At 43.8% G+C, this 25,756-nt stretch overlaps 1 protein-coding gene across 5 annotated transcripts in view; it reads left to right on the top strand.

Moving 5' to 3' along the window:
- The first annotated feature begins 8,333 nt into the window (after positions 1–8,333).
- The window catches only part of LOC106572712 (neural cell adhesion molecule L1), a 122,375-nt gene continuing 104,952 nt past the window's right edge, over positions 8,334–25,756 (top strand). For 4 of the 5 annotated variants that reach the window (XM_014147142.2, XM_014147141.2, XM_045696340.1 and 1 more), the window contains exon 1: positions 8,334–8,480. The gene's annotated coding sequence lies outside the window, so the exon portion shown is untranslated. The remainder of the gene's footprint in view (positions 8,481–25,756) is intronic. The other variant, XM_014147137.2, reaches the window with a different exon arrangement.

The following is a 25,756-nucleotide window of genomic DNA, read 5'->3' as shown; positions in this document are numbered from 1 at the left end:
AGTCATTTAGCAGACGCTCTTATCCAGAGCAACTTACAGTAGTGAATGCATACATTTCATACATTTTTTTCCCCGTACTGGTCCCCCGTGAGAATTGAACCCCCAACCCTGGCGTTGCAAACACCATGCTCTACCAACTGAGCCACAATTGTACAGGGTGGGGTTGAGACCCAGGGTCTAGGTCTAGGTATTCCTCTTGTCCAGATGGGACAGGGCAGTGTGCAGTGTGATGGCGATTGCATCGTCTGTGGACCTATTGGGGCGGTACGCAAATTGAAGTGGGTCTAGGGTGACAGGTAAGGTCGAGGTGATATGATCCTTGACTAGTCTCTCAAAGCACTTCATGATGACAGAAAAATCAAATCAAACTTTATTTGTCACATGCGCCAAATACAAGTGTAGACCTTACCATGAAAGTGAGTGCTACGGGGTGATTAGTCATTTAGCTCATTTACCTTTGCCTTCTTGGGTATGGGAACAATGGTGGCCATCTTGAAGCATGTGGGGAGAGCATTACATTTACATTTGTCATTTAGCAGACGCTCTTATACAGAGCGACTTACAAATTGGTGCATTCACCTTATGATATCCAGTGGAACAACCACTTTACAATAATACATCTATATATTTTGTTGTGGGGGGGGAGGTTAGAAGGATTACTTTATCCTATCCCAGGTATTCCTTAAAGAGGTGGGGTTTCAGGTGTCTCCGGAAGGTGGTGATTGACTCCGCTGTCCTGGCGTCGTGAGGGAGCTTGTTCCATCATTGGGGTGCCAGAGCAGCGAACAGTTTTGACTGGGCTGAGCGGGAACTATGCTTCCGCAGAGGTAGGAAGGCGAGCAGGCCAGAGGTGGATGAACGCAGTGCCCTTCTTTGGGTGTAGGGACTGATCAGAGCCTGAAGGTACGGAGATGCCGTTCCCCTCACAGCTCCGTAGGCAAGCACCATGGTCTTGTAGCAGATGCAAGCTTCAACTGGAAGCCAGTGGAGAGAGCGGAGGAGCGGGGTGACGTGAGAGAACTTGGGAAGGTTGAACACCAGACCGGCTGCGGCGTTCTGGATGAGTTGTAGGGGTTTAATGGCACAGGCAGGGAGCCCCGCCAACAGCGAGTTGCAATAATCCAGACGGGAGATGACAAGTGCCTGGATTAGGACCTGCGCCGCTTCCTGTGTAAGGCAGGGTCGTACTCTGCGAATGTTGTAGAGCATGAACCTACAGGATCGGGTCACCGCCTTGATGTTAGCGGAGAACGACAGGGTGTTGTCCAGGGTCACGCCAAGGCTCTTAGCACTCTGGGAGGAGGACACAATGGAGTTGGAGACTGCGATAGGGTGAGATTGAATATGTCCGTAAACACACCAGCCAGCTGGTCTGCGCATGCTCTGAGGACACGGCTAAGGATGCCGTCTGGGCTGGCAGCCTTGCGAGGATTAACACATTTAAATGTCTTCCTCACGTCAGCCATGGAGAAAGAGAGCCCACAGTCCTTGGTAGTGGGCCACGTTGGTGGCACTGTATTATCCTCAAAGCGGGCAAAGAAGGTGTTTAGTTTGTCTGGCAGCAAGACATCGGTGTCCGTGACGTGGCTGGTTATATTTTTGTAATCCGTGATTGTCTGTAGACCCTGCCACATACGTGTTGTGTCTGAGCCGTTGAATTGCGACTCCACTTTGTCTCTATACTGACATTTTGCTTGTTTGATTGCATTGCGGAGGGACTAAATACAGCCTCAATAGATATGGTTTCCAGTTTGCATAAAGTCCAGTGAAGTTCTTTGAAGGCCGTCGTGGTATCGGCTTGAGGGGGGATATACACGGCTGTGACAATAACCGACGAGAATTCTCGGCCGGCATTTGATTGTGAGGAATTGTAGATCAGGTGAACAAAAGGACTTGAGTTCCTGTATGTTGTTACAAGTACACCAGAGCTGTGTTCGAATACTCATACTAACCACTCTAACCATACTATTTATGACGTGAATTACAGATGAAGTCGGAAGTTTACATACACTTAGGTTGGAGTCATTAAAACTAGTTTTTCAATCACTCCACAAATTTCTTGATAACAAACTATAGTTTTGGCAAGTCAGTTAGGACATCTACTTTGTGCATGACACAAGTCATTTTTCCAACAATTGTTAACAGACAGATTATTTCACTTATAATTCACTGTATCACAATTCCAGTGGGTCAGAAGTTTACATACACTAAGTTGACTGTGCCTTTAAACAGCTTGGAAAATTCCAGAAAATGATGACATGGCTTTAGAAGCTTCTGATAGGCTAAATGACATCATTTGAGTCAATTGGAGGTGTACCTGTGGATGTATTTCAAGGCCTACCTTCAAACTCAGTGCCTCTTTGCTTGACATCATGGGAAAATCAAAAGAAATTAGCCAAGACCTTAGAAAAACAATTGTAGACCTCTGCAAGTCTGGTTCATCCTTGGGAGTAATTTCCAAACGCCTGAAGGTACCACGTTCATCTGTACAAACAATAGTACACAAGTATAAACACCATGGGACCACGCAGCCGTCATACCGCTTAGGAAGGAGATACGTTCTGTCTCCTAGAGATGAATGTACTTTGGTGCGAAAATTTCAAATCAATCCCAGAACAACAGCCAAGGACCTTGTGAAGATGCTGGAGGAAACAGGTACAAAAGTACCTATATCCACAGTAAAACGAGTCCTATATTGACATAACCTGAAAGGCCGCTCAGCAAGGAAGAAGCCACTGCTCCAAAACCGCCATAGAAAAGCCAGACTACGGTTTGCAACTGCACATGGGGACAAAGATCATACTTTTTGGAGAAATGTCCTCTGGTCTGATGAAACAAAAATAGAACTGTTTGGCCATAATGACCATTGTTATGTTTGGAGGAAAAAGGGGGAGACTTGCAAGCCGATGAACACCATCCCAACCGTGAAGCACTGGGGTGGCAGCATCATTTTTTGGGGGTGCTTTGCTGCAGGAGGGACTGGTGCACTTCACAAAATAGATGGCATCATAAAGGAAGGACAATTATGTGGATATATTGAAGTAACATCTCAAGACATCAGTGAGGAAGTTAAAGCTTGGTCGCAAATGGGTCTTCCAAATGGACAATGACCCCAAGAATATTTCCAAAGTTGTGGCAAAATGGCTTAAGGACAACAAAGTCAAGGTATTGGAGTGGCCATCACAAAGTCCTGACCTCAACCCTATAGAAAATGTGTGGGCAGAACTGAAAAAGCGTGTGCGAGCAAAGAGGCCTACAAACCTGACTCAGTTACACCAGCTCTGTCAGGAGGATTGGGCCAAAATTCACATAACTTGTTGTGGGAAGCTTGTGGAAGGCTACCCAATTTAAAGGCAATGCTACCAAATACTAATTGAGTGTATGTAAACTTCTGACCCACTGAGAATGTGATGAAAGAAATAAAAGATGAAATAAATCATTCTCTCTGCTATTATTCTGACATTTCAAATTCTTAAAAATAAGTGGTGATCCTAACTGACCTAAGACAGGGAATTTGTACTAGGATTAAATGTCAAGAACTGTGAAAAACTGAGTTTAAATGTATGTAAACTTCCAACTTCAACTGTAAGTATATACTCTGCTTATTGGTCATAGTATGGATATAGTTAGTATGCCAAAAGTTCCCGGATGTTGTACTAAATTTGCCAAAATATGAAATATACACGCAGAGGACACCATTTCTGTACTTTAGGGACCATAATGCAATTCTACAGGAAATGGGCGTGGCTTCACATCTTTTTCAGATTTGAAGAAAATGGAGGAAAATATGCAGCTGAAGTACAATGAGAGCGGATACAAATCCATTGCTTTAACTAATTATGACAAATGTTAAGAAAATGTGGAGCTATGTAATAAAGTGATGACTTTTCAAATAAGTTACCTTACATGTTATGTTGGCTGACAATTTGTTAGCTACGCTGTCCTTACGAACCACATAGCATATCATTACAGCAGGATGTACCAGTATGTTAGCTAGCTACCTAATGTTAGTTGGCTGCTTATACATCAAACTTTCCAGTATATTAACTATAGGCTATCTAACTATCGAACACAGCTCATGAGTCGTTAATCATGAAACATACAACCGCGCTTTTCTTCTTCTTGGAGAGATGTTTATTTCTGTCAGCGTGACACACAAAGAATCCGGGTGGCTGTATCGACTCCGACAGCATATCCCAAGAGAGCCATGTTTCCGTGAAACAGTGTTACAATCGTCTGAAGAACTGGACCAAGGTGCAGCGTGGTAGGCGTACATTTTACTTTTAATAAAAATGTCACTGGAAAAAACAACAAAATACGAAAACAAACATAAAGCTACATGCAGTGCAGAAAGCAACTACACACAAACAAGATCCCACAATCACAGGTTGGAAAAAGGGCTGCCTAAGTATGATCCCCAATCAGAGACAATGATAAACAGCTGCCTCTGATTGGGAACCATACTAGGCCAACAAAGAAATAGAAACCTAGATATGCCGACCCAAGTCACACCCTGACCTGACCAAATAGAGAATAAAACAGACTCGCTAAGGTCAGGGCGTGACAAACAGAGTATGTTACAATCCCTGATGTCTCTCTGGAAAGCAACCCTTGGCCTAATTTTGTCTACCTTGTTATCTAGAGACTGGACATTAGCAAGTAATATACTCGGAAGCGGTGGGTGGTGTGTGCAATTCCGAAGTATGACCAGAAGGCCGCTCCGTCTTCCTCTTCTGTGGCGACGTTGTTTTGGGTCAGCCTGTGGAATCAGTTCAAATGCCCTGGGTGGTTCAGACAAAGGATCCACTTCGGGAAAGTTGTATTCCTGGTTGTAGTGCTGGTTGTGCTGGTAAGTTGACGTCGCTCTGATATCCAATAGTTCTTCCCGGTTGTATGTAATAACACTTAAGATTTTCTGGGCTAACAATGTAAGAAATAATACATAAAAAAACCAAATTACTGCAAAGTTTCCTAAGGACTAGAAGCGAGGCGACCCTCTCTGTCAGCAACATTTTGTACCTACCATAGGAGTCCCCTCGAAGCCTACCATTGACTATGTACATACCCAGCGTGCGACAGAGCTGCAGGAGTTGTGACCCGTTTTTGTTGGTTATGTTGTCGTAGTTGTGCCTTTCTCTCTCCCTGTCTCTCCCTTTCTTTCTCTTTCTCTCTCCCTGTCTCTCCCTGTCTCTCCCCGTCTCTCCCTCTCTCTCTCCATATTTGTGTGTCTGTTCACTCAATACTCCTGTCGGTCTTATTTGCTCTTTAGGCTAATGGCATTCTCTCTCTCTGTCTCGCTTTCTCTCTTTCTTTCTCTCTTTTCTGTTGCGCTTTCTCACTCTCTTTCCCTCTTCTGCTGACAGCATCCCCTTTTGCCGCAACCCTGGTCTTAACATTGTTTATTCATACTGCTTCCCTCCCTCCTTCTTTCCCTCCCTCCCTGTCTCCCTGTCTCCCTCTTTCCTTCTCTCCCTGTCTCCCTCTTTCCTTCTCTCCCTCTCTCCCTCCCTCCGTCTCCCTCCCTCCCTCCGTCTCCCTCCCTCCCTCCCTACGCTCCTCCCTTCTCATATTTCATTCCATCCACATATCCCTTCATCTGCAGCTGACTCACCCTTCCTGTAAACTGAGGAAAAGAGAGGGAGGACGAGAGGGAGGAAAAGGGAGGAGGAGAGAAGGGGTTTATGAGGACAAGTAAAGATGGTCTGACGTGGATTAAGACAGAATAAATGCACCTTGGTAAAGAGTATGAGAGAATGTGAGACATTGATTGACAGGTAGTGTGAGCAACTATGTAGATAAGATAACAAAAGTGAAAGTAGGCTACAGCTTGTTAAAAGGAAAATGTATTCCTCCTGGTGATTGGTTTATTAGCTGTCTTACTCTTCTATTGGTTAAGTCGTGCTGGAAATGGACATCAAGAGTCTTTCCTGGTTAGATTTAAGTCCATATACTGTAGATCCAGTATGAAGGAGATAAGTACTCTTTGTATAAGTCAAGCAGAGCTAGAAGAGGGAATAGAGAGATGTGTTCCATATTGATCTGTCTGAGCTTGACTTCCTACATCTCCCCACTCTGAACGATCCACTGGGCTTCCTCTATAAACATGACTAATGTTACATTATGAAATACTACTGTATTGCTACAACAGGTTCTTAAATGAGACTGTTCAGATGAAAGGACTGTGGTTGTGAATGGACTTCAATGATCTCCTGCCGCACTGCTGCTCACTGCAGTTTCACATTGATGCTGATCAGAGCTACTCCGTCACCTTCAGTATCCCCAGTGCCAACCCCATTCCTTCGTGAAATGCTACAGTATCTCTCAAACCCTGGTGATGTTGACCAGAAAAGATCCTTGTGGTTAAAAACCTATTTTGATAACACTAGTTTCAACCTCAGCTCTAGTCCAAGTTATTATCTGTACCCTCAGAGACCTGTATTCACAAACGGTCACAGAGTAGGAGGGCTGATCAAAACCGATGCTATATTCCAACTCTGACTGTGTACGCCCTAGGGTTGGGTTGTACCTCATCTGGTCTTAGTGTAACCAATCATCTATGCCACCATGCCCATGGTTCCTATGCTTCCTCCTTTGTCAGCCACTTTCTGTGGGACTGGGTACATTGGCAGTTGGACTGGCACCAGTGGCAAAGTGAAAAGACATGGAGCTCAATGGGACTGGGATAGTACTGCTATAATGCCAGTCATCCTCAACTTTAAACTCTGTGTGGTTATGTGGATCTATTGCTCTCTGATGGCATCACTCTCTCTCTCTCTCTCTCTCTCTCTCTCCCTGTTTCTCTCTCTTTCTCTTTCTCTTTCGCTCTCATTCTCTCTCTACTTTCTCTCTCTCCTCTCTACTTTCTCTCTCTTCACATTTTTCTGGATTGATGAAAACAAGTAGGGGAGTAGACAATGCTTCCGCAAAAGTCACAACATCATGAGAAAAGATAAGCATGACGATCAGTAGAAAATACAGTAGAGTTGTGTACAGTCCTGATCAATCCTGACCAACCCTCTCCTCTTCCTCTATCTCTTCCTATCTCTTCCTCTCCTCTATCGCTTCCTCTATCTATTTCTATCTCTCTATTCAGTTTTAGGATCAGTGAAAGGCCAGTTCTGTACAGCCCTCAATCAGTCTAGACCCAGACCACCCCAGGATAGACAGTATCATAGTCAAAGTCTTCATTTCCCCAGTGTTGTCTCACTGTAATCACCTGACAGGAGCAGAAAGATGAGAGAATAAACTATAGAAATGAGTCCCACTTAGAACAATGCAGATTTCATTGCCAAGCTTTTGGTCACAAAGACCCTTATCAGAGTATACAGCCAACTGTCGGTGAGAATTCAGGCCAGGGTAGACCACCCAAGACACTGAGTATCATATTTACAAAGTGTTGTATCACTGTTATCACCCAACTGCCTGTCTGTTATTATGTCACAACACAGAGACGCTTCCTACAGATTACTAAAACTCTTCCTCATTATCCCCCAATCAGCAAGTCTCAGAATCACCCGGCTCTGCCCCTCAGTCACAGATCACAGACGACATTAATTCACAACACATTTTACACGTATTATTGTATTACATAACACAACAACGCTTTCAGACACTGACATTTCCCTTAGATTGGGCTATTATTAATTGAAAAACCACTAGATTGTGCGTGTGAGTGCGAGTGTTTGCGAGCGTGTGTGTCTGCAAAAGATGTCTTAGTAGCTACAGAAGCCAGAATCTGATAATTGTTAGAGAGAGATGGGCTCGGTCGACCATGGTAGGCGGCATGATGAAGAAGAGACAAGGAGAGATGTGGGGTGCATCCAAAATGGCACCTTATTCCCTGTTTAGTGGACTACATAGGAACTAGGGTGCCATTTGGGAGGCAGACAGACAGCAGAGAGAGTAAGATGTAGAGCACAGCGTCGGGTCGTAGGCTATACCACTATGCTAATAATTCTATTGTTATGCCTGCTAGAGCTGATCTGCATCGATGCATATAGGAAGAGGAGAGAGAGCTGCTATCTGGCTGCTGAAATCTGGCAAAACTAATCCAGCTAGAAAGAAGGAGGGGAGGAGGATGGAGGGAGGGAGGGAGGGAGGTGGTGGGGTGAACTGAGGGAATTGAGCGAGGAAAGGGAGGGATGGGGGGAAGAAGACAATAAAGGAATGGTCAGAATTCACATATAGTGCGAGCTGAGTGAGAGAGCGAGACAGGGGAAGAGGGAGGGATGAGGGGAGAGGCAGAGCAGAACAAAGGTGATGTCACCTCTTGCAGGAAGCCAATGAGAGCGAGGGAGACAGAGAGAGAGGGAGAGAGGGTGTGTTTTTGTATCACTGCAGCATCAGCACAGAGAGAGAGGAGAGGGCACAATCAATTTGATAGAGAGAGGGGAAGAGAGAGAGAGCGAGGGGAAGAAAACAAGGAGGACAGAGGAAAAGGAGAATCAACATCCCTGAGGCCATCTTTTAAACCTGTGGAGGTAAGAGAAGAACTGAGAGACAGAGAGATGAATTAGAGTGCTGGCTGGGTGGAGGAGAGGTGGCTGGAGGATTATAGCTTCACCACACCTTGGTCAGATCTGCAGTTCCACTCACAGCATCACAATCACCTTCCTAGCCTGTCTGTGATGGCTGTGGAAAGATGGTTAGATTTATAGAAGAGTCATTTAATGTGCTGTTGTGAATGTATTTGTAGTGAGTGGAGAATAATATTAGTGGTGATGTCATTGGATACAACTGTCAAAGTATTTATATTTCAAGATTTCTGTTGAGAATAATGTTAAAATGGGCAAATGTGCTTATCGTCATTTCTCTCAATGTTGTGGTTGTAAGTTTTGTACCGTAGTATCACCTTCATAGTTTACGTTTAATTAATTTGAACATGATGATTTGTAATTGTGAAAATGACAGCATATTGAAGCAGACATCTTGCTGAATAGTTTGAATGGATGTTATATTGAGAAATGATTTGATGGTATGTCTTCAGTACGTTTTGCTGGGCACACAGTCAGACAGTGTGTAGCATGCAACAGGGTCTGACTGGTTGGTATTAATATTTAATGCAATGCTGTTGTGGGACTTTGGAGGAAATTATATTATCGGCTGGTGTTTTACTAATCTGCTTAAATACAGATTTTACTTTGCATTTTATGACTGTGTGTGATGATACAAGTTTGAAATAAGTGTTGACACATTAAAAAAAAATACATTGAAAATGAGTGTGGGGTTATTTTGCTCACTTACAATGTTTTCAAAAGAATATGTCACATAAAACAAACATTTTTACAAAATACAATATCTTATTATTACTACAATATGTGAGGCATTTTAACACAGTTCTGTTAACTTATGTCCTGCCCTTTGGTCAACATGATAAAGGTATGGTCTAATCTTCCAGTTAACTCTTCTTATTTTCGGCTTATCACTCTTTCTACTCTGCTACTTTATACAGTATTTTCCACTATTTTCCCTGTTGTACTCCCCTCCTCCACCTTCTCCTCTAACTCACTGGTTTAATGTTAAGGAAGGCTCTGATTGCACTGTGCTGTAATGATATATTCACAGGTCTGGTAGCCTGCTGGTCCCAGGTCTGTTTGTGTTCATATGGGAGTTGGCTATACAGCACAAACAGATCTGGGATCAGGCTAGTGGTCTGAAGGAAGGAGGTCTAATCTGAGAGAAAGAGAGTTATCCTGATCTAGAATCAGTTTTGTCCTTTAGATCATACTAAATAAGATCATATGGACAGGGAGGACCTGATTGATCAGCACTCAGCGTTGTGAATACAGGCTTTCCTGTCCTGTCTATCCTACTGCAGTGTATCGCTCTCTCTCTCTTCTTTCTCTCTCTCTCTTCTTTCTCTCTCTCTCTTCTTTCTCTCTCTCTCTTCTTTCTCTCTCTCTCTTCTTTCTCTCTCTTCTTTCTCTCTCTTCTTTCTCTCTCTCTCTTCTCTCTCTCTCTCTCTCTTCTTTCTCTCTCTTGCTCTGGAACCGAAGGCATTTATCTGGGGCGGTGCTCCTCTGAGGTGCTCCTGTGTTTCTCCCTCTAGCTACCTTAACTACAGTACTGTCTGATGGGACAGAGAGGGAGGCGGGAGAAGAAGAGACCGAGCAAGGGGTGAAGGAGAGCGAGAGAAAAGGGGAGAGAAACAGGTGGAAGGGGAGGGAGAGAGAGTGAAGTGATAGAGGAAAGAAGAGAGAGGTAAAGAAAGAATGATGTCGAAAGAGAAAAAGAGAGAGATGCTTTCAACAGAAGAGAGAGAGAGAGAGATGTTGAAAAGGAAAAGATGGGTGTGGCAGTCAGGCAGCTCTCCCAACAGACTGTATAGGTGTGCCTGTGAACGGATGCAAACACCAGGCAACGTGCCAAACATGGCAACGAACTTGCAAATCTACATTAATCCATTAGGCAAATGAGAGGTGTTCTGGTATTCTAGAATGCAAAACATTCTATTCTGTTTCTAGAACACAGAACAGGCAGCCCATAATACAATGAACAAAAATATAAACACAACATGTAAAGTGTTGGTCCCATGAGCTGAAATAAAAGATTCCCAGAAATGTTCTACACGCACAAAAAGCTTATTTCTTCCAAATGTTGTGCACAGATTTGTTTACATCTCTGTTAGTGAGCATTTGTCCTTTGCTAAGATAAGTAATCCACCTGACAGGTGTATCATGATCATTACACAGGTGCACTTTATGCTGGGGAAATAAAAGGCCACTCTAAAATATGCAGTTTTGTCACACAACACAATGCCATCAATGTCACAAGTTTTGAGGGAGCATGCAATTGGCATGCTGACTGCAGGAATGTCCACTAAAGCTGTTGCCAGAGAATTTGTTAATTTATCTATCATAAGCCGCCTCCAACGTCGTTTAAGAGAATTTGGCAGTACGTCCAACCGGCCTCACAACCGCAGACCACGTGAATGGCGTTGTGTGGGAGACAGGTTTGCTGATGTCAAGAAATTAGCTGTAGAACAGCAAAACAATTCTCTCTGCCCCATGGAAAAATAAGTAGAATTGCATGCAATGTTTTATAAAATTGCTAACTTTTCTCTCTGCCCCATGTGTAGAATTGCAGAAAACTTGCTTTAAAACGGCAACATTTTCTCTACTCCTCATGTCAAAATGTGTAGAATTGCAGGAAATTCAATTTGGAGTTAAATAAAAAAAGTTTCCAACAAAACACTAAAATGTTTTGTTGATAGGTGGGGAGCACCCCAACCAAATCTTGCTTATGGACCCCAAAAGGCTAGCGCCCTGCTCCTCTCTATCCCCAAAAGGCCCTGCTCCTCTCTATCCTCTCTCTCTCCTCCCCCCACCCGCCTCTCTCTCCTTCCTCGATCCATGCCTCAGTAACCCCCAGCCTGTCCCAGATGAGATGAAGATTGGACTAGGGACGTGGTTCGACGGCTGACAATGACTTGTTACCATCTGTACGACATCCATAAACATACTGCACAGCACACACAACTTGAATCAAAATCTAGCCAGGGAGAGATGAAGGGTGTGAGTGTGTTTGTCGTTGCGTACAGGTGCATGTGCATGCTTGTGTGTCTCGCTTCTCTTAGACTGCTTCTCTGCTTCTGCAGCTATCATACTGTTTAATGCAATAGTGTGTGTTTCGCTGCTGTGTGCGGTGGTGTTTTCAGCAGGGACCCCATTTTCTTTTGCCAGAATTTATGGGGACCCCGTTTTTTTCTCCAAGAATTTGTTGCGACTCCACTCCACCACAAATCTAACGACAGCCACTTAAAATAGGTACATTTCACATCAATAAATAACCTTCAATTTATTGCATTTTCATGTCTTATCATTATTCTTATTTTTTAAATACATTTACTCAATTGTATTTTTCAAATTATCTTTCTCAAAAACATTTGTATATTTTCCCAGACTATATATATATATATATATATATATATATATATATATATATAGATATATATATATATACTGCTCAAAAAAATAAAGGGAACACTTAATCAAAACAATGTAACTCCAAGTCAATCACACTTCTGTGAAATCAAACTGTCCACTTAGGAAGCAACACTGATTGACAATACATTTCACATGCTGTTGTGCAAATGGAATAGACAACAGGTGGAAATTATAGGCAATTAGCAAGACACCCCCAATAAAGGAGTGGTTCTGCAGGTGGTGACCACAGACCACTTCTCAGTTCCTATGCTTCCTGGCTGATGTTTTGGTCACTTTTGAATGCTGGCGGGGCTTTCACTCTAGTGGTAGCATGAGACGGAGTCTACAACCCACACAAGTGGCTCAGGTAGTGCAGCTCATCCAGGATGGCACATCAATGCGAGCTGTGGCAAGAAGGTTTGCTGTGTCTGTCAGCGTAGTGTCCAGAGCATGGAGGCGCTACCAGGAGACAGGCCAGTACATCAGGAGACGTGGAGGAGGCCGTAGGAGGGCAACAACCCAGCAGCAGGACCGCTACCTCCGCCTTTGTGCAAGGAGGAGCAGGAGAAGCACTGCCAGAGCCCTGCAAAATGACCTCCAGCAGGCCACAAATGTGCATGTGTCTGCTCAAACGGTCAGAAACAGACTCCATGAGGGTGGTATGAGGGCCCGACGTCCACAGGTGGGGGTTGTGCTTACAGCCCAACACCGTGCAGGACGTTTGGCATTTGCCAGAGAACACCAAGATTGGCAAATTCGCCACTGGCACCCTGTGCTCTTCACAGATGAAAGCAGGTTTACACTGAGCACGTGACAGACGTGACACAGTCTGGAGACGCCGTGGAGAACATTCTGCTGCCTGCAACATCCTCCAGCATGACCGGTTTGGCGGTGGGTCAGTCATGGTGTGGGGTGGCATTTCTTTGGGGAGCCGCACAGCCCTCCATGTGCTCGCCAGAGGTAGCCTGATTGCCATTAGGTACCGAGATGAGATCCTCAGACCCCTTGTGAGACCATATGCTGGTGCGGTTGGTCCTGGGTTCCTCCTAATGCAAGACAATGCTAGACCTCATGTGGCTGGAGTGTGTCAGCAGTTCCTGCAAGAGGAAGGCATTGATGCTATGGACTGGCCCGCCCGTTCCCCAGACCTGAATCCAATTGAGCACATCTGGGACATCATGTCTCGCTCCATCCACCAACGCCACGTTGCACCACAGACTGTCCAGGAGTTGGTGGATGCTTTAGTCCAGGTCTGGGAGGAGATCCCTCATGAGACCATCCGCCACCTCATCAGGAGCATGCCCAGGCGTTGTAGAGAGTTCATACAGGCACGTGGAGGCCACACACACTACTGAGCCTCATTTTGACTTGTTTTAAGGACATTACATAAAAGTTGGATCAGCCTGTAGTGTGGTTTTCCACTTTAATTTTGAGTGTGACTCCAAATCCAGACCTCCATAGGTTGATAAATTGGATTTCCATTGATTATTTTTGTGTGATTTTGTTGTCAGCACATTCAACTATGTAAAGAAAAAAGTATTTAATAAGATTATTTCTTTCATTCAGATCTAGGATGTGTTGTTTAAGTGTTCCCTTTATTTTTTTTAGCAGTATATTTAGACAATAATACAATCTGTACTCTTGTTTTTTTTTATTGGCGACCCCAATGCAGTTCCCCCTTGACCCCAGTAGGGGCCACAACCCTGACTTTGAATGTCCTAGATCTGCTGCTCCTAGAGCCAGATAGATAGTTGTTATTTCTTACTGTCTTTCATATAGCTACACTATAAACACACACACATCGCTGTACAGTACAGTGCGTGATTACCCTGGATCCGCTATGCCATAGCAGAATGTCATCTCCTCAGCTGGAGATTAATTGAGCTGTTCTAACAGAGGGATGGCTGAAGAGGATGATTTAAGAGAGACCAGGGAGAAATAGAGAGAGTGGGGGGGCAGATAAAGAGAGTGTTAAGAGAGAGACGGAGGGAGGGGGGAGCGATAGAGAGGGAGGGAGGGGGAGAGAGAGAGAGAGGGAGGGAGAGAGAAAAAGAGGATAAAAAGAAAGAGGGAGGGGAGAAAGAAAGAGGGGAGGGGAGGCTGAGAGAGGTAGGGAGGGACAAGGGAGAGCAATAGCGAGGGTAGGAGAGAGAGCGAAAGGAAGGGTGGGCTCCCATTTGAAAAGCAATGCACTCACGATCCTGTAATATATATGCTGGTAGATAAATTGTCTGAAGAGACAGAGAGAAAAAAAGAGAGGAGGGATCAAGAGAAGAATGAGCGAGAAAGACAAGTTCACAGGGAGATGGCAGCAACGACAGAAGAGAGGAAGAAGGGATGGATGGAGGGAAAGATTAACATGATATGCACAGTTTATATGACATATAGATCAATGTGTTAGTGAACCAGAGAGACGGGGCAGGGTTGCATCATTTGCAGGGTTTATTTTCACATTTCTTTCTGTGCACTATTAAGTTTTATGTAATGCCAACGGTGTTGGTCTTATTCATGCTACGGTAGTGTGTGTGTGTGTGTGTGTGTGTGTGTGTGTGTGTGTGTGTGTGTGTGTTAAACTGTAGAGATGTCATTGTGTTAAGGAAGCTGGGCTGTTTGCTCTCAATCTGCCACTGGAGAGCTCACTGGGAAGAGAGGTGTTATTTATACTAGCTAGTGAAGAGCACTGTATGCTGGACCTGTTTAAAGGCTTAGTAAATGAGGCGTGTGTCTGTGTGTCTTTAGTTTGTAGCCTGACATTAGCAAAATGCTTCACAGTTTTACACTAGCTAGATGCTCCACAGTGTTAGGCTAGCTAGATGCTCCACAGTGTTAGGCTAGCTAGATGCTCCACAGTGTTTGGCTAACTAGATGCTCCACAGTTTTACGCTAACTAGATGCTCCACAGTTTTACACTAACTAGATGCTCCACAGTGTTAGGCTAGCTAGATGCTCCACAGTGTTAGGCTAGCTAGATGCTCCACAGTGTTAGGCTAGCTAGATGCTCCACAGTGTTACGCTAACTAGATGCTCCACAGTTTTACGCTAACTAGATGCTCCACAGCTTTACACTAACTAGATGCTCCACAGTGTTAGGCTAGCTAGATGCTCCACAGTGTTAGGCTAGCTAGATGCTCCACAGTGTTAGGCTAGCTAGATGCTCCACAGTGTTAGGCTAACTAGATGCTCCACAGTGTTAGGCTAGCTAGATGCTCCACAGTGTTAGGCTAACTAGATGCTCCACAGTTTTACACTAGCTAGATGCTCCACAGTTTTACACTAGCTAGATGCTCCACAGTTTTACACTAGCTAGATGCTCCACAGTGTTAGGCTAACTAGATGCTCCACAGTTTTACGCTAACTAGATGCTCCACAGTTTTACACTAACTAGATGCTCCACAGTGTTAGGCTAGCTAGATGCTCCACAGTGTTAGGCTAACTAGATGCTCCACAGTTTTACACTAGCTAGATGCTCCACAGTTTTACACTAGCTAGATGCTCCACAGTGTTAGGCTAGCTAGATGCTCCACAGTGTTTAACTAGCTAAATACGCCAAAGCCACCTGTTATTTTGCCTCAGGCCCTCACTGCCATTAGACTAGAGCAAGCCACTACTCACACCCTTCATTCACTAGACTAGAGCAAGCCACTACTCACCCTTCATTCACTAGACTAGAGCAAGCCACTACTCACACCCTTCATTCACTAGACTAGAGCAAGCCACTACTCACACCCTTCATTCACTAGACTAGAGCAAGCCACTACTCACACCCTTCATTCACTAGACTAGAGCAAGCCAATACTCACACCCTTCATTCACTAGACTAGAGCAAGCCACTACTCACACCCTTCATTCACTAGACTAGAGCAAGCCACTACTCACACCCTTCATTCACTAGACTAGAGCAAGCCACTACTCACACCCTTCATTCACTAGACTAGAGCAAGCCACTACTCACACCCTTCATTCACTAGACTAGAGCAAGTGACACTAGACACTACTCACACCACTAGACACTACTGTCTAGTGACACTAGACACTACTCACACCACTAGAGCAGAAAGACTATAAACTACACACGCTCGACTACACACTAGAGCATCTTGTGTGAAAGTGCCATTATAAATTAAAGACACACACTGTGTGCCTCATTTGCAAAGCCTTTAACCAGATTAAAGTCTAGCTGCTATTTTCCAGGGAATATGACATTACAGGCAGAACGAAGGTAAAACACGGGATAACAGATGAAAAGAGATATTAAGGTAACGTGTAAATAAAGGCTACATCCTAATGGGACTCTATTCTCTAGGGAAAGTCAGTTGTACAACTGAATGCCTTCAACTGAAATGTGTCTTCCACGTTTAACCCAACCCCTCTGAATCAGAGAGGTGCGGGGGGCTGCCTTAATCGACATCCAAGTCTTCGGCGCCCGGGGAACAGTGGGTTAACTGCCTTGCTCAGGGGCAGAATGACACATTTTTACCTCGTCAGCTCAGGGATTCGATCCAGCAACCTTTCGGTTACTGGCCTAATGCTCTAACCCCTAGACAGTGCACTATTCTTTGACCAGGGCCCATAGGGATCCAGCTAAAGTAGTGCACTACAGTGCATTCGGAAAGTATTCAGACCCCTTGACTTTTTCCACATTTTGTTACGTTACAGCCTTATTCTAAAATGGATTAAATTGTTTTTGTTCCTCATCCATCTACACACAATACCCCATAATGACAAAGCAAAAAACAGTTTATTCTTTTTTTTGTGCAAATTTATAACAAATAAAAAAACATATCACATTTTCATAAGTATTCTGACCCTTTATTCAGTACTTTGTTGAAGCACCTTTGGCAGAGATGACAGCCTCAAGTCTTCTTGGGTATGACGCTACAAGCTTGGCACACCTGTATTTGGGGAGTTTCTCCCATTCTTCTATGCAGATCCTCTCAAGCTCTGTCAGGTTGGATGGGGAGCGTCGCTGCACAGCTATTTTCAGATCGGGTTCAAGTCCTGGGCTCTGGCTGGGCCACACAAGGACAATCAGAGACGTGTTCTGAAGCCACTCCTGCGTTGTCTTGGCTGTTTGCTTAGGGTCGTTGTCCTGTTGGAAGGTAAATCTTCACCCCAGTCTGAGGTCCTGAGCTCTCTGGAGCAGGTTTTCATCAAGGATCTCTGTACTTTGCGCCGTTCATCTTTCCCTCGATCCTGACTAGTTTCCCTGTCCCTGCCGATGAAAAACATCGCCGCAGTATGATTCTGCCACCACTATGCTTCACTGTAGGGATGGTGCCAGGTTTCCTCCAGACGTGACGCTTGGCATTTAGGCCAAAGAGTTCTTTGGTTTCATCAGAGAATCTTGTTTCTCATGGTCTGAGAGTCATTTAGGTGCCTTTTGGAAAACTCCAAGTGGGCTGTCATGTGCCTTTTACTGAGTAGTGGCTTCCATCTGGCCACTCTACCATAAAGTCCTGATTGGTGGAGTACTGCAGAGATGGTTGTCCTTCTGGAAGGTTCTCCCATCTCCACAGAGGAAATCTGGAGCTCTGTCTGAGTAACCTTTGGGTTCTTGGTCACCTCCCTGGCCAAGGCCCTTCTCCCCCGATTGCTCAGTTTGGCCGGGTGGCCAGCTCTAGGAAGAATCTTGATGTTTCAACTTTCTACCATTTAAGAAAAATGGAGGCCACTGCATTTTTGGGGACCTTCAATGCTGCAGAAATGTTTTGGTACAGTTCCCCAGATATGTGCCTCGACACAATCATGTCTATGAGCGCTACTGACAATTCCTCCGACCTCATGGCTTTTGCTCTGACATGAACGGTCAACTGTGGGATCTTATATAGAGTGTTGTGTGTGTTTCCAAATCATATCCAATCAATTGAATTGACCACAGGTGGACTCTAATCAAGTTGTAAAAACATCTCAAGGATGATCAATGGAAACAGGATGCACCTGAGCTCAATTTTGAGTCTCACCGCAAAGGTCGGTCTGAATAATTATGTAAACAAGGTATCTGTTTTTTTATTTTGAATAAATTGGCAAGAAATTCTAAAAACCTGTTTTCACTGTCATTATGGGATATTGTGTGTAGATTGATGAGGGGGAAAAAACTATGTCATCGATTTTAGAATAAGGCTGTAATGTAACAAAATGTGGAAAAAATCAATGGGTCTGAATACTTTCTGAATGCCAGTCCAAAGTACTAGTCCAATGTTTGGACACACCTGGTCATACAAGGGCTTTTCTTTATTTTTACGATTTTCTACATCGTAGAATAATAGTGAGTTAAATCAATACTATGAAATAACACATATGGAATCATGTAGTAACCAAAAAAGTGTTAAACAAATCAAAATACATTTTATATTTGAGATTCTTCAAAGTAGCCAACCTTTGCCTTGATGACAGCTTTGCACACTCTTAGCATTCTCTCAACCAGCTTCACCTGGAATGCTTTACCAACAGTCTTGAAGGAGTTCCCACATATGCTGAGCACTTGTTGGCTGCATTTCCTTCACGCTGCGGTCCAACTCATCCCAAACCATCTCAATTGGGTTAAGGTCAGGTGATTGTGGAGGTCAGGTCATCTGATGCAGCATTCCATCACTGTCCTTCTTGGTCAAATAGCCCTTACATAGCCTGGAGGTGTGTTGGGTCATTGTCCTCTTGAGAAACAAATGATAGTCCCACTAAGCCCAAACCAGATGGGATGGCGTTTTGCTGCAGAACGCTGTGGTAGTCATGCTGGTTAAGTGTACCTGACCGTGTCACTGACAATGTCACTAGCAAAGCACCCCCACACCATCACACCTCCTCCTCCATGCTTCACGGTGGGAACCACACATGCAGAGATCATCCGTTCACCTACTCTGCGTCTCACAAAGACACAGTGGTTGGAAGCAAAAATCTCAAATTTGGACTCATCAGACCAAATGACAGATTTCCACTGGTCTAATGTCTATTGCTCATGTTTCTTGGCCCAAGCAAGTCTCTTCTTCTTATTGGTGTCCTTTAGTAGTAGTTTCTTTGCAGAAATTCGACCATGAAGGCCTGATTCACACAGTCTCCTCTGAACAGTTGATGTTGAGATGTGTCTGTTATTGGAACTGTGTGAAGCATTTATTTGGGCTGCAATTTCTGAGGCTGAAAACTCAGCAGCAGAGGTAATTCTGGGTCTTTCTTTACTGTGGCGCTTTATCATAACGCTTGATGGTTTTTGCCACTGCACTTAAAAAAACATTAAAAGTTCTTGAAATGTTCCAGATTGACTGACCTTCATGTCTTAAAGTAATGATGGACTGTAATTTTTCTTTGCTTATTTGAGCTGTTCTTGCCATAATATGGACTTGGTCTTTTCCGAATAGGGCTATCTTCTGTATACCACCCCTACCTTGTCACAACACAACCGATTGGCTCGAACGCATTAAGAAGGAAAGAAATTCCACAAATTAACTTAATCAAGGCACACCTGTTAATTGAAATGCATTCCAAGTGACTACCTCATGAAGCTGGTTGAGAGAATGCCAAGAGTGTGCAAAGCTGTCATGAAGGCAAAGGGTGGCTACTTAGAAGTATCTGAAATATATTTTGATTTGTTTAACACTTTTTTGGTTACTAGATGATTCCATATGTGTTATTTGATAGTTTTGATGTCTTCACTATTATTCTACAATGTAGAAAACAGTAAAAATAAAGAAAAACCCTTGAATGAGTAGGTGTGTCCAAACTTTTGATTGGTACTGTATGTATGTGTGTCACGCACACACTTGTTTGATTTAGATTCTGCAGCCAGAGGTCTAGCTTGACTGACTGACTGGTTGGTGTCAAGTGGTGGATCAGGCAGACATGTGTCTGGGTGGGGTTCAGAATACATTACTTTGATTTAGAGAGTGAAGGGTCAGGCAAGGAGTGATTGAAAGGCAGGGGGACATGATTATTCAACCTGGAGGGAGGGGTGTCTGAATAAATATATATATATAGAGAGAGAGAGAGGTGAGGGAATTTATGATAGAATAGAATAGCATAGATACTTTATTGAGAAACAGAAATAATAATGCATAAATATATAAAAGACAAGGACAGAAAAAAAAGGAAAGATGAGAGTTGATTTGAAAGGTAGTGGGTGGTTTTAAAAAGGGGAGAGTTGTCAACATTAGGTCAGTGCCCAGTGATGATACAAGTCGCGAGTTCTCTGCGACGAAGCACTAATACTACTACTATTACTACTACCACTACTACTACTACTATTACTACTACTACCACTACTACTACTATTACTACTACTACTACTACTAGTACTACTACTACTACTACTACTACTACTATACTACTACTACTACTACTACTACTATACTATTACTACTACTACTACTACTACTACTGCTACTACTACCACTACTACTACTAACACTACTACCACTACTACTACTATCACAACTACCACTACTACCACTACTACTACTATCACTACTACCACTACTACTATTATTACTACCACTACTACAGTGGCGGTCAGTGCCGTTTAAGATGGAGGAGGATGTTTTTTTTTTTCATGAGCATGGCCTTTTTTCTATTACAGCATATTGGATGACTCATTCATATTCCATTCACCCAGTTCAATGTCACATTGATAGGTTTAGGAAGTTGGAAGTTTACATACACTAAGGTTGGAGTCATTAAAACTTGTTTTTCAACCACTCCACAAATGTCTTGTTAACAAACTATAGTTTTGGCAAGTCGATTAGGAGATCTACTTTGTGCATGACACAATTCATTTTTCCAACAATTGTTTACAGACAGATTATTTCATTTATAATTCACTGTATCACAATTCCAGTGGGTCATAAATTTACATTTACATAATTTTTTTATTTCACCTTTATTTAACCAGGTAGGCAAATTGAGAACAAGTTCTCATTTACAATTGCGACCTGGCCAAGATAAAGCAAAGCAGTTCGACACATACAACAACACAGAGTTACACATGGAGTAAAACAAACATACAGTCAATAATACAGTAGAAAAATAAGTCTATATACAATGTGAGCAAATGAGGTGAGATAAGGGAGGTAAAGGCAAAAAAGGCCATGGTGGCAAAGTAAATACAATATAGCAAGTAAAACACTGGAATGGTATATTTGCAGTGGAAGAAAGTGCAAAGTAGAAATATAAATAATGGGGTGCAAAGGAGCAAAATAAATAAATAAATACAGTAGGGGAAGAGGTAGTAGTTTGGGCTAAATTATAGATGGGCTATGTACAGGTGCAGTGATCTGTGAGCTGCTCTGACAGCTGGTGCTTAAAGCTAGTGAGCGAGATAAGTGTTTCCAGTTTCAGAGATTTTTGTAGTTCGTTCCAGTCATTGGCAGCAGAGAACTGGAAGGAGAGACGGCCAAAGGAGGAATTGGCTTTGGGGGTGACCAGAGAGATATACCTGCTGGAGCGCATGCTACAGGTGGGTGCTGCTATGGTGACCAGTGAGCGGAGATAAGGGGGGACTTTACCTAGCAGGGTCTTGTAGATGACCTGGAGCCAGTGGGTTTGGCGACGAGTATGAAGTGAGGGCCAGCCAACGAGAGCGTACAGGTCGCAGTGGTGGGTAGTATATGGGGCTTTGGTGACAAAACGGATGGCACTGTGATCGACTGCATCCAGTTTATTGAGTAGGGTATTGGAGGCTATTTTGTAAATGACATCGCCGAAGTCGAGGATCGGTAGTATGGTCAGTTTTACGAGGTATGTTTGGCAGCATGAGTGAAGGATGCTTTGTTGCAAAATAGGAAGCCAATTCTAGATTTAACTTTGGATTGGAGATGTTTGATGTGAGTCTAACCAGACACCTAGGTATTGTAGTTGTCCACATATTCTAAGTCAGAACCGTCCAGAGTAGTGATGCTGGACGGGCGGGCAGGTGCAGGCAGCGATCGGTTGAAGAGCATGTATTTAGTTTTACTTGTATTTAAGAGCAGTTGGAGGCCACGGAAGGAGAGTTGTATGGCATTGAAGCTCGTCTGGAGGGTTGTTAACACAGTGTCCAAAGAAGGGCCAGAAGTATACAGAATGGTGTCGTCTGTGTAGAGGTGGATCAGAGACTCACCAGCAGCAAGAGCGATATCATTGATGTATACAGAGAAAAGAGTTGGTCCAAGAATTGAACCCTGTGGCACCACCATTGAGACTACCAGAGGCCCGGACAACAGGCCATCCGATTTGACACATTGAACTCTATCAGAGCAGTAGTTGGTGAACCAGGCGAGGCAATCATTTGAGAAACCAAGGCTACTGAGTCTGCCGATGAGGATGTGGTGATTGACAGAGTCGAAAGCCTTGGCCAGGGCAATGAATATGGCAGCACAGTATTGTTTCTTATCGATGGCGGTTACGATATCGTTTAGGACCTTGAGCGTGGCTGAGGTGCACCCATGGCCAGCTCTGAAACCAGATTGCATAGGGGAAAAGGTGCGGTGGGATTTGAAATGGTCGGTAATCTGTTTGTTTACTTGGCTTTTGAAGACCTCAGATAGGCAGGGTAGGATAGATATAGGTCTGTAGCAGTTTGGGTCAAGAGTGTCCCCTCCTTTGAAGAGGGGGATGACAGCAGCTGCTTTCCAATCTTTTGGAATCTCAGACAACACGAAAGAGAGGTTGAACAGGCTAGTAATAGGGGATGCAACAATTTTGGCAGATAATTTTAGAAAGAAAGGGTCCAGATTGTCTAGCCCGGCTGATTTGTAGGAGTCCAGATTTTGCAGCTCTTTCAGAACATCAGCTGACTGTATTTGGGGGAAGGAGAAATGGGGAAGGCTTGGGCGAGTAGCTGTGGGGGGTGCAGTGCTGTTGACCGCAGTAGGGGTAGCCAGGTGGAAAGCATGACCAGCCATAGAAAAATGCTTATTGAAATTCTCAATTATAGTGGATTTATCAGAGGTGACAGAGTTTCCTATCCTCAGTGCAGTGGGCAGCTGGGAGGAGGTGTTCTTATTCTCCATGGACTTTACAGTGTCCCAGAACTTTTTTGAGTTTGTGCTGCAGGAAGCAAATTTCTGCTTGATAAAGCTAGCCTTGGCTTTTCTAACTGCCTGTGTATATTGGTTTCTAACTTCCCTGAAAAGTTGCATATCACGGGGGCTGTTGGATGCTAATGCAGAATGTCACAGGATGTTTTTGTTTTGGTTAAGGGCAGTCAGGCCTGGAGAGAACCAAGGGCTATATCTGTTCCTGGTTCTAAATTTTGTGAATGGGGCATGCTTATTTAAGATGGCGAGGAAGGCATTTAAAAAAATAACCAGGCATCCTCTACTGACGGGATGAGGTCAATATCCTTCCAGGATACCCGGGCCAGGTCAATTAGAAAGGCTGGCTCACTGAAATGTTTCAGGGAGCGTTTGACAGTGATGAGTGGAGGTCGTTTGACCGCTGACCCATTACGGATGCAGGCAATGAGGCAGTTATCGCTGAGATCTTGGTTGAAAACAGCAGAGGTGTATTTAGAGGGCAAGTTGGTTAGGATGATATCTATGAGGGTGCCCGTGTTTACGGCTTTGGGGTGGTACCTGGTAGGTTCATTGATAATTTGTGTGAGATTGAGGGCATCAAGCTTAGATTGTAGGATGTCTGGGGTGTTAAGCATGTCCCAGTTTAGGTCACCTAGCAGCACGAGCTCTGAAGATAGATGGGGGGGCAATCAGTTCACATATGGTGTCCAGAGCACAGCTGGGGGCAGAGGGTGGTCTATAGCAGGCGGCAACAGTGAGTGACTTGTTTTTAGAGAGATGGATCTTTAAAAGTAGAAGTTTAAATTGTTTGGGTACAGACCTGGATAGTAGGACAGAACTCTGCAGGCTATCTCTGCAGTAGATTGCAACGCCGCCCCCTTTGGCCGTTCTATCTTGTCTGAAAATGTTGTAGTTAGGGATGAAGATTTCAGAGTTTTTGGTGGACTTCCTAAGTCAGGATTCAGACACGGTTAGGACATCCGGGTTGGCAGAGTGTGCTAAAGCAGTGAATAAAACAAACTTAGGGAGGAGGCTTCTAATGTTAACATGCATGAAACCAAGGCTTTTACGGTTACAGAAGTCATCAAAAGAGAGCGCCTGGGGAATAGGAGTGGAGCTAGGCACTGCAGGGCCTGGATTTACCTCTACATCACCAGAGGAACAGAGGAGGAGTAGGATAAGGGTACGGCTAAAAGCTATGAGAATTGGTCGTTTCTGACGTCCCGAATAGAGAGTAAAAGGAGCAGGTTTCTGGGGGCGATAAAATAGCTTCAAGGTATAATGTACAGACAAAGGTATGGTAGGATGTGAATACAGTGGAGGTAAACCTAGGCATTGAGTGATGATGAGAGAGATATTGTCTCTAGAAACATCATTGAAACCAAAAGATGTCATAGCATGTGTGGGTGGTGGAACTGAAAGGTTGGATAAGGTATAATGAGCAGGGCTAGAGACTCTACAGTGAAATAAGCCAATAAACACTAACCAGAAGAGCAATGGATACACTAAGTTGACTGTGCCTTTAAACAGCTTGGAAAATTCCAAAAAATGTTATGGTTTTAGAAGCTTCTGACAGGCTAATTGACAACATTTTAGTCAATTGGAGGTGTACCTGTGGATGTATTTCAAGGCCTACCTTCAAACTCAGTGCCTCTTTGCCTGACATCATGGGAAAATCAAAAGAAATCAGCCAAGACCTCAGAGAAAACATTGTAGACCTCCACAAGTCTGGTTCATCCTTGGGAGCAATTTCCAAACGCCTGAAGGTACCATGTTCATCTGTACAAACAATAGTACCAAGTATAAACACCATGGGACCACGCAGCCGTCATACTGCTCAGGAAGGAGACGCGTTCTGTCTCCTAGAGATGAACGTACTTTGGTGTGAAAAGTGCAAATCAATCCCAGAACCACAGCAAAGGACCTTGTGAAGATGCTGGAGGAAACAGGTACAAAAGTATCTATATCCACAGTAAAACGAGTCCTATATCGACATAACCTGAAAGGCAGCTCAGCAAGGAAGAAGCCACTGCTCCAAACCCGCCATAGAAAAGCTAGACTACGGTTTGCAACTGCACATGGGGGACAAAAATCTTACTTTTTGGAGAAATGTCCTCTGGTCTGATGAAACAAAAATAGAACTGTTTGGCCATAATGACCATCGTTATGTTTGGAGGATAAAGGGGGAGGCTTGCAAGCCAAAGAGCACCATCCCAACCGTGAAGCACGGGGGTGGCAGCATCATATTGTGGGGGTGCTTTGCTGCAGTAGGGACTGGTGCACTTCACAAAATAGATGGCTTCATGAGGAAGAAATATTATGTGGATATATTGAAGCAACATCTCAAGATATCAGTCAGGAAGTTAAAGCTTGGTCACAAATGGACAATGACCACAAGCATACTTCCAAAGTTGTGGTAAAATAGATTAAGGACAACAAAGGCAAGGTATCGGAGTGGCCATCACAGCCCTGACCTCAATCCTATAGAAAATTTGTGAGCAGAACTGAAAAAGCATGTGCGTGCAAGGAGGCCTACATACCTGACTCAGTTCCACCAGCTCTGTCAGGAGGAATGTGCCAAAATTCACCCAACTTATTGTGGGAAGCTTGTGGAAGCCTACCCGAAACATTTGACCCAAGTTAAACAATTTAAAGGCAATACTACCAAATACTAATTGAGTGTATGTAAACTTCTGACCCACTGGGAATGTGATGAAATAAATAAAAGCTGAAATAAATAAATCTCTCTACTATTATTCTGACATTTCACATTCTTAAAATAAAGTGGTGATCCTAACTGACCTAAGACAATTTTTACTAGGATTAAATGTCAGGAATTATGAAAAACTGAGT

This window comes from Salmo salar, chromosome ssa15 (genome assembly GCF_905237065.1).
Source record: "Salmo salar chromosome ssa15, Ssal_v3.1, whole genome shotgun sequence".
Classification (NCBI taxonomy): Eukaryota; Metazoa; Chordata; class Actinopteri; order Salmoniformes; family Salmonidae; genus Salmo; species Salmo salar.
The sequence above is the reverse complement of the archived record's forward strand: the minus strand, read 5'-3'. Positions and strand labels throughout refer to the sequence as shown.